Here is a 10,556-nt window from a genome sequence, read left to right as displayed (position 1 = left end):
AAAAAAATAAAATAAAATGACTACAGACTGGATTTCTTGAGCGTTTTTCACACCTATAAGACTCAGTAGTTTCCTGGTTTATACCTCAGTCTTTCATGAGTTGAATCAGTGCAAGTCTATCCTGAGAGGTTGCTGACAAAATGGAATTTCTGGTCCTGTAAAACTGAGAGCCAAATTCTATAGCCTCCATCCACCACGATGCTGCCTCCCTCAGTGGTCCTTCCTGGACTGAGACGACACATTCATTTACTCTTTCATTTAACAAATATTTGTCATGTGCCATAAATTGGGGTAAGGATTAGAGAAACAGCAACCAGCATAAACAGATATAAGTCCAACCTTCATGGAGTTTATAACCTAGGATGTTAAGGAGAGGAAGAGGACAGACATGAATCAACTGATGTCACAATGTAAATAAATGGAAAACTGTGACAGTTTCGCTGCTGTCACAATTACGGGAGGTCTACACAGTGCTACGGGGAAGAATAATAGAGGGATGCTGAGCCCCATCATAGAGAGCTGAAGGGAAGGAGGAGGTACTGAGGTGAAGAGGAGAGGGAAACGTGCTCCAGGCAGCCTTTTGGGAGGCTGTATAGGATGTTGTTGTTGTTGTGAATTGTTAGTCAATTCCGACCCAGAGTGACCCTGTAGAGGGTTTCTTTCTGAGGAGCAGCTGGTGAGCTTGAACCGCCGATCTTGCAGTTCAAATGTCTTTGAAGTCTGGCATATTAACCCACACTAGGACTCCAAAGACTGGGAAAGCTGAAATGGAGAGTCAGGTAGAGTGAGGGGCAGGAGACAGGGAGGCCAAGACACAAGCTCATTTACATCTTAGGAAGTTCACTCTGGTTGCAATGTGGAGAGAGGCTCAGAAGGAGGCCAGAGTGGAGGAGGGACTGGTACTCAGTCTCACTCCTTGGCAGACACCCCAGTAGGGACATACATGAGAATGTTCGCTCTGGTGGTGTCTGTGGCAGCTGGTACTTGGAAGCAATTTAGAAATCCATCACCATGGGTCTGAATAAATAAAATATGGGTGCCCACTAGGAAATATTTCTATTGTTCTAAGTAAACTGCTAGGTGTATGTGCAACAAGAACGGGCCTTAAAAACATAGTGCTGAGCGGAAAAAGTAAGAAAAAAATGAGGTTTGTAGCACAATACCATTTTGGTAAATTAAAAATACATGCACATTAGACCACACACAGTTTACAAGGATACTCATACATACTATTGTGGGAGGAGGGAGGAGTGGAGAAAGGGAACAAAAGGTTATAAAAACAAAGAAGAGTCCAGTGATGTTAGTGTGCCGTTGAAGCGAGAACTATGAATAATCTGGAGTAAAAAATAAAAATCTTTTGCAGTTGTTCAGGCAAGAGCAGAGGCAGCTTGGACTAGAGTGAATATGCTGAAGATGAAGAGTGGCTGGGTCATGTCATGTGAGTATAGAACATGTAGAACATTTTTAATAGTGCTTGATACACAGCACTCCAACAGATGTAAGCAGATTCTTATACTGCAAGATACCTGGTGATGGATTGGATATGTGGCTGTTGTTGTTAAGTGCCATCGAGTCAATTCCAATTCATAGAGCTCCTGTAAAGGGTTTCTGAGGAGCAGCTGGTGAGTAGGAATCATCAACCTTGTGGTTCAAACTGACCTTGCAGTCCAGCTCATTATCCTGCAGGGTGACCCCAGGACTCTGGATTGGATATGAGAGGGGACGAAAAGGGTGCTATGAAAGATCACTCCCAGATCTTGCCATTGTGCCAAATGGGAGAAAGGGAAATAAAAATTAAGGATAAACAATTTTTTGAGAAATTTGGGTATAAATGGGAGAACTATCCCTTTTGTTTGTAAACTCTAAAACACTTCATTAAAAAAATAATAACACAGGAGTACAAGTCCTGGGGTGGCGCTGCGGATTAATGCGCCAGACTGCAAAGCCATCTGAACTGCAAGGTTGGCAGTTCAAGCTCACCAGTTGCTCATCGGAAACCCTATCCAGGGTCGCTATGGGTCAGAACCAACTCGATGGCACTAATAACAACAAGTGCATTATAGAAAAATGAGAACTTGAAGATAAACCAGTTCTGACTCATAGCGACCTGCACTCCAACAGAGGGTTCAATAGCTTGCAAAGTAGATCAAGCCTTTCTTCTGCAGTGCAGCTTGTTGTTGTTAAGTGCCGTCCAGTCGGTTCCGACCCATAGCGACCTTGTATAGGGTTTCCGAGGAGCACCTGGTGAGCTTGAACCACCAAAGTCCAAATGGCTTTGCAGTCTGGTGCAGCTGGCTGTATTCAAATCATCAACTTTTGTTACTAGGAAGTGCTTCACCATTTGTGCGTTCAAGGAATGAAAGTTACATTAAAAACAAACAATTGTGAGTTGCAAATCTCTCCTAATGAGTGACTGGGTCAATATTTAATCTTCAAAAGAGATAGCTCTTGAGACCTTTACAAATACAAAATATGCAAAATCCCTGTTAGCATAGACTTCATAAAACGTAAATATAGAACTGAGACTGGGTGGATGTCATTGTTTGAGACAGACTTTAGGAAGAAAAGCTTGGAGGAAAATGATGAGATTTAAACTGAAACAGCTACAGTGCTGAAATATGAGATTCTTTCATTAGGAGAAAAATATTTATTGAGGGCCTACACTTAATGGGGAGTCTTGGTGTGGCCCTGTGGCCTAATGCGTCAGACTGCAAAGTCGTTTGAATTTCAAGGTCAGTGGTACAAGCTCACCAGCTGCTCCTTGGAAACCCTATACAGGGTTGCGTATGTGTCGGACCCGACTTGATGGCACTTAACAACAGCAACAACACTTAACAACAAATGGTGGTGGTGGTGGTTGTGTGCTGTGGAGTCGGTTCTGACTCAGCGATCCTGTATAGAGTTTTTGAGGCTGTCAATCTTTACCGGAGCCGAAAGCCGTATCTTTTCTCCCGCAGAATGGCTGGCTTTGAGGTTAGCAGCCCGACTCATAACCACTACGTTGCTATGAACCAGAACCCAGTCACGGCACTTAACAACCAATGGTGTCCTCTGATAAACTGTACCTAAAAATTTGCCCACCTGCTTAATATTTTCTCCAGGCAGTAATTCCCTAAAAGTGTGATTTATGGGTCTAAAGCTAAGCATATACATATAAAAGGAAGCATATATGCATCTTAAAAATAGTGGCTTTAGGGAATTGGGAAAGGACACTGAAAATACATAAAGACTGGTTTATAAATTAAGGTTCAGCTGAAGAATCGGGAACCCTGCGTTAACGTACAAACTACATTTCCCAAAAGACTGCACTGCACGTCACAAAGGACGGACAGCGCACGCGCACAGGGATCCTCCGCTGCGCTTCGGCTCTTGTGAGTGAGAAAAGAGCGTGTGGGTCTCGACGTGCATCTAGTCTTCGAACTTAAGTGCGTTACCTTCCGCGGACTGTGAAAAAGCGTTCGAGGAACGCACCTGTTTCCCAATAGAGCAGTTTCCAGCGCAGCGTGTTTGTTTCGTCCTTGACAACGGTAGGCGGGATGGGTCACGGTTTGGGACCTCCGGAGAATCGCGGGCGCGTAGGGTTATGGGGGTCCCCCTCTTCGTCACCTCAGGGGCCCCGCCTACGCTGAGTGGTGCGCACGCGCCCTGAGCGGAGAGAGGCGGGGTCAGGATGGGAATGAGGGTTACTCTCGGCGCGAGTTGAAATCTGCGCATGCGCCCTTTCGGCCCCGAGGTGAAGGCTGAAAGCTAGGTGTTCCGCGCTGTGGTACTGACGCCCCACAGAGCAGGACGTGTGCCTGGAGGTGGGGTGTTCAACCCAGGTGCGAGAAGGCTGAGGATGAGCCTCTAATTTCAGCGCTTTTATTATTTTCTCAAAATGTGTCCGTCTTAGCAACAACATTTTATCCGCCTTCCACATGTTAATTGCCGTCAAGGGCTTCAGACTCTTGTTAAGTGCTGTCAAATCGATTTTGACTTATGGCAACTCTGTATAGGGTTTCCGAGGAGGGGCTGGTGAGTTTGAACCGCCAACTTGCGGCTCAAACCGACATTGCAGTCCAACGTATTAACCCACTGCGCCACACCAGGACTTCTGATTCTTAGCGACTCACTTAGAGTGTTTCCGCGGAGCGGCTGCTGGGTTTGAACCATTGACCTTGCGGTGAGCGGTTCAGCACTTAGCCTTCATTGGCCTGCTTCTCTTTGGTCTGTACTCACTAACACTGCCGTCACGCTTTGGCCCCCTGACTCTGCTATTCTTCAGGCAACCGGGTTTTTTACTTCATTTGAATTGTTGGTGTTAAGTACCTTCGAGTGGGCTCCAACTCAAAGCGACCCTGTATAGGGTTTCCATAGACTGGTTGGTGAGTTTGAACCACCGACCTTGTGGTTCAAACCAACCTTTCAGTCCAGTGTTTATACTACTGTTGTTGCTGTTAAGTGCCGTCGAGTCGGTTCCGATCCATAGCCACCCTCTAGAGGGTTTCCAAAGAGCAGCTGGTGAGCTTGAACCACCGACCTTGCAGTTCAAACGGGTTTGCAGTCTGGCGCATTAACCCGCAGCGCCACACCAGGACTAAATAGCCCTTGCCAATGCCACCATTTAACCTTTAATTTTAAGTAAACTGTTGGTCAAGTCGTTTCCAGCTTATAGTGACAAGATTTGTTATTAGTGCCTTGAGCTGCCAGTGTATTTTTGAATCACCGTCCTTTGCGTTCAAACTGACTTTGCAGTCCAGTGTTTATCCTAGGCGTCACATACCTGTTTTCAGTGGGTAGATCCATTAATCATTAGACCATCTTTCTGGAATTAGAAGTGGGTAAGGCAAAGGCTTTTTTTTTTTTTCTGATTTTAAAATTTGTATGCAAAGATGCTTATGAATCCTTTTGAATAGTTAGAATTTTTTATGAATTTCCAGTCTGCATTGGGAAAATACCTAAATCATGTCACTTTAGGATTTGTGGTCAGTAGACTTGTGGAAAGGAACCCTGGTGATGCAGTGGTTAAGCACTTGACAACAGACCAAAAGGTCAGCAGCTTAAACCCACTAGCTGGTCCTCCAAGGAGCTCTGGTAGCATAGAGGTTATAAGTTGGGCTGCTAATCTCACTGTCAGCAGTTCAAAACTACCAGCGGTTCTGCAGGAGAAAGATAAGGCTTTCTGCTCCTGTAAAGATATACAGCCTCGGAAACCTTGTACAGGGTTGCTGTGAGTCCGGACCGACTCCACGGCACATAACCACCACTGTCACCAGCTGCTTCTCTGGATAAAGATGTGACAGTCTGCTCCTGTGAAAGACTACAGCCTTAGAAATCCTAATGGGGCAGTTCTATTCCCAATTTGAATCCGAATTCATTTGACAGCTATGGGTTTGGTTTGCATATCTGTGGAGTAGGAAGACGTTTGGTGAACACTGAACTAAAAGGAATTGGGTGTTGAGAATACAAAGGATTCTTTGAGTCCTTAGGTTTAGATTGTAGAATTTGGTTCGAGAATGGGTTTGAAAACCACCTCTGCTATTTATTCGTTGCATGATGGTAAAGTTTCTCCAAGACTCAAGTTTTTTGTGACTGTTGTTAAGTGCTGTTGCTTCCGAATGATAGCAACCCTATATAGGGTTTCCAAGGAGCGACGACTGGTGGGTTTGAACTGCTGACTAGGTTAGCAGCCCAGTGTTTATTCTGTTGTTATGTGCCGTGGAATCGGTTCTGACTCATAGCGACCCTGTACAGGGTTTCCGAGGCTGTAAATCTCTATGAGAGCAGAAAGCTTCATCTTTCTCCAGCAGAATGGCTGGTAGTTTCAAACTGCCAACCTCGAGGTTCGCAGCCCCATTCGTAACCACTATGCTACCAGAGGTCCTCCAAGTACTAAATTAATGTGTCTACATCATAGGATTCATGGGAGGATTAAAACAATTTACATAAATATAGGGTTAACCCAACCCACCAACCCACTGTCATCAAGTGGATTCCAACTCATAGTGACCCTGTACAACAGTTGTTGTTGTTGTTAGGTGCCATCGAGTCGGTACTGACTCAGCGATCCTGTGCATAGCAGACGGAAACACTGCCCGATCCAGGCCAGCCTCACTACTGTTGCTTGAATCCTTCGATGCTGCCATTTGGCCAGTCTGTCTCGAATAACAGTTGTCAGCTGTTGTTGTTAAGTGCCTGTAACCCCAAGGTGTTAAAAGAGGTTTTAGCCTGGCCAAAGCAAAATATAGAAGGCTCAAGTGGCCATCCTGCCATCCTTGCACAATCTTTACAGTTAGGATTTTGAACACTCCCTCCCCGCCACAAGCTGTGCCTCATTCCTCTCTTTTTCTGCTACAGTCAATTACTGCAAGTCAAAATTACTCCCCTCTTCTTTTTATCACTTCTTTAATTAGTAGTCAATCTCTATTCCGAAGACTAGTGAATGAACAGAAGAAAAACAACCTACATCTCTCTAACAGCCACTGATAACTACCCCCTGGAAAGATTAATGGTGTCAGCTAGAGACAGCCGGACTAGGATGTTAGTCACATTTATTTATGGATTTCCATTTGATTAGTTTTCTCTTTTCTCTTCCTTCTGACCAAGGGGCACCAAGAGTCTTGACAGGCCCCCAAGCAATTACAGGCTACAAATCTTCAATTATCTTTTTTGTTTTCTAAGCAGTAAAATTGACAAAAAGACTAGTGTTTTTCCTTTAGAAAAGCCTAAGTGGAAACCTCAATTTAATTTTTAAAAAATGGAGTTTTGATTTAAGTCTGAAGTCACCCAATTCAGATATGCCATTACCTTGATTTTTCAGAGGTTTACTCTATGTCTTGCCACATAGATCACCCACAAAAGAAATAACCATCTTCATGGAAGACTATTAGAGTCTCAGTGAGTCTTTAGGCTACGGCTCTCTGCAGGGTGTGTCAATTTTGACTCTGCTCATATCTTAACTCCAGATATGTAAGTTTTGTTATAGCTGGGCTATTCTTTTTGGTAGCCTGTAAGACTTCAAATGTCATCTTCAGGTAGTAGGATATCATTTTGGCTTCTTAGCAGCTATGTCTTACCTAACTTCACCATGATATAGCGCAAGGTTTTCATTCCAGGGTAGATTAAATTTGACTGTAAAGAGGACCACATTAGAGGAAAAACTAAGCACTCTAAAAAGGGTTTGACTTCAGTACTAAATTTTATCTTCTTTAAAATCAGTCCCCTTTAGATATATAATCTGACCTATGATCATATGCTTTGAAGCTTGGCTGTGAAAATGAGAAATATAGTTCATTACATATTTGTCAAGTCCTCCACCACTCATCTTTGAGTTTGTTGTCTCTGTTAGCTTGTGTGTTGCTGTGATGCTGGACGTTATGGCACTGGTATTTTAAATACCAACAGGATCACCCAGCGGAGTTTCCAGACTAAGATAGATTATGAAGAAGGTGGACTACGTCTGAGTGGTCAGCAACTAACAACCTTATGAATAGCAGCAGAATGCTTTCAGATATAGTAAGGATCCCTGGTAGCACAGTGGATTCCGAGCTTAGCTGCCAACAGCAAGGTCAACAGTTGGACTCTACCAGTCACTCGGGAAAAAGATGAGGCTTTCTGATCCTATAGAGTTACAGCTTCAGAAACTCTATGCAGGGTCGCTATGAGTTGGAACCGACTCAGTGGTGCACAACCACCGCCACCATAATGAAATGTGCAAAGTCCTGGAGTTAGAAAAGCAAAAGAGAAGTACAGCATTTCCCCAACTGAAAGAACTGAAGAAAAATTCAAGTCTCAAGTTGGAATATTGAGAAACTATGCACAAAATAGTGTCTGAAGCAGGAAGCATCAAAAAAAGATGGAGGAATACACAGAATCACTATACTAAAAGCAATTTGTCAATTATTTCAAGAAGTACCACATGGTCAGGAACCCATGGTATTGAAGGAAGAAGTCCAAGCGACACTGAAGGCATCAGTGAAAAACAAAACTCTAGGAATTGGTAGAATACAAATTGAAATATTTCAACAAACTGATGCAGCACTGAAGATACTCACTGGCCTGTGCCAAGAAATTTGGAAGACAGCTATCTGACCACCTGATTGTAAGAGATACATATTTTTTCCCTTTCCAAAGAAAGGGGATCTAATGGAATGTGAAAATCATCAAACAATATCATTAATATTATATGCAAGTTAAATTCTGCTGAAGATAATTTAAAAATGGTTGCAGCAATACATTTACAGAGAGCTGCAAAAATTTCAAACCAGATTCAAAAAAGATGTGGAACAAAGGATAACACTGCTGACATCAGATGAATCTTGGTTGAAAGCAGAGAGTACCAGATACATGTTAACTTGTGCTTTACTGACTATACAAGTATTCGCCTGTGTGGATCATAATAAACTATGGATAACATGGAGAAGAATGGATATTCCAGAACACTTAATTGGCTCATAAGAAACCTGTATATAGGCCAAAGGTAGTTGTTAGAACAGAACAAGGAGATACTGAATGGTTTAAAATCAGGAAAGATGTGCACACCAGGCTTGCATCCTTTCACTATGCTTAATTCAATCTGTATGTGGAACAAATAATCCAAGAAACTGGATTATATGAAGGAAGAATATGGCATCAGGATTGTTCTCTGTAGATGATACAACCTTGCTCAGTGGAAGCAAAGAGGACTTAAAAGACTGGTGAAGATCAAAGAATACAGCCTTCTTGTATGGGTTGCACCACGATGTAAAGAAAACAAAATTCCTCATTACTGGACCAATAAATAACATCATGATAAATGGAGAGAAGATTGAAGTTGTCAGAGACTTCATTTTGCTTGGATCTACTATCAACACTTATGGAAGCAGCAGTCAAGAAATAAAACGATGTATCACATTAGGCAAATCTGTTGCACAAGTCCTCTTTAAAGTGTTGGAGAGCAAAGGTGTCAGTTTGAGGACTAAGGTATGCTAACCCAAGCCATGGACGACAATAGCCTCATATGTATGTGAAAGTTGGACAGTGACTAAAAAAGACTATAGACAAAGTGATGCATTTGAATTATGGTGTTGGGGAAGAATATTAAAAGTACCATGGACTGCTAGAAGAACAACCAAATCTGTGTTGGAAGAAGTAGAGCCAGAATGCTCTTTAGAAGCCAGGATGGTGAGATTTTTGTCTCTCATACTTCAGACATATTATCAGAAAGGACCAGTCTCTGGAGAATGACATCATGCTTGGTAAGTTAGAGGGTCAGAGAAAAAGAGGAAGACCCCCAGTGAGATATATTGGTATAGTGGCTACAACAATGGGCTCATGCTTAACAACAATTGTGAGGAAGGTGCCGGACCGGGCAGTGTTTCATTCTGTTGTGCATAAGATCGCTATGATTTGGAACTGACTCTCCGGCACCCAACAAACTTACGCTAACAGCAGGGTCACTGTGAGCCCGAACTGACTCCACGACACACAACCACCGACAACCAAAATATCACATCATCATTTCTTGTAATGACTGAATATTTCATATTCTGTGTCTACAAATTGTGTTTATCCAGCGTTGTTTCCAGTTTTGGGCTATTGTGACTCTTGCTGTGTTGAAGGTAAGAGGGAAGGCTACAAGTATCTGTTTGAGTTTCTGTTTTCATTTTTTTGGCTTTATACCCAGTAAGAGAACTGCTGAGTCACTGCTGGATCATATAGTAATTCTATGCTTAACTATTTGAGGAGCTGCCAAAGTTGTACACAGTTAACTGAGCCATTTTATATTCCCACTAGCCATGGATGGAGGCCTGGTGTGATGCTGTGGGTTAATGTGCTGGACTGCAAAACAAGGTCAGCGGTTCAAGCTCACCAGCCTCTCCACGGGTTGGAACTGACTTGATGGCACTTTACAGCGAAGGATGTTGTTAAGTGCCATTCTGCATCTCCACCAACACACCAGCACTTGTTGTTTTTTATTTATTTTAATAGTAGCCATCCTAGTGGGAGTGAAGTAGCATCTCATTATAATTTTTTAAAATGTTTTATTGTGAATTATATGATAGTTTACATGTTTACATGAGAGAACTTTAGTTTTACATTCATTCCATCGTATATCATCTCATTGCCATGGTTCCAATCCCCTTCATGCATCATCAACTGACCAAAGGGTATATCCTAGAAATCCGCCCTGTCCCCTTCCCCCCTGCCCCAGTCTTCGGCCCACAGGCCCTCTCCCTCTCTGGATCCAAAGTCCCCAGCCACTTCATCACTCCACGTCATCGTCTTTGTCTCCATCTCAGGGATCTCTGGTTCTCTCGGTAGGGTCCCGCTCTCGGCTCTTCTCCGTTGATGGTCCTAGAGACCACCGCTCCTAGACTGGAGAAATAATTGCTCCCTTCCTTGCTACAAAATGTCTACCTTTGCACTTCCAACCCTCATAATCAGTCCTGATAACCATTATTCACTACAGTATCACGAGTTACCCATCTGTATTTCATTTCATCAGCTCCACCTAGACAGATTGGATAGTACTCACTGGAGATTCTGCCTTCCTCCGTGCCCCCTAGCTCTAGGTTCCCTCTTTTTTTTTTTTTAAA

This window comes from Chrysochloris asiatica, unplaced genomic scaffold, assembly GCF_000296735.1.
Source record: "Chrysochloris asiatica unplaced genomic scaffold, ChrAsi1.0 scaffold00440, whole genome shotgun sequence".
Classification (NCBI taxonomy): Eukaryota; Metazoa; Chordata; class Mammalia; order Afrosoricida; family Chrysochloridae; genus Chrysochloris; species Chrysochloris asiatica.
Note: the sequence above shows the minus strand (reverse complement) of the source record.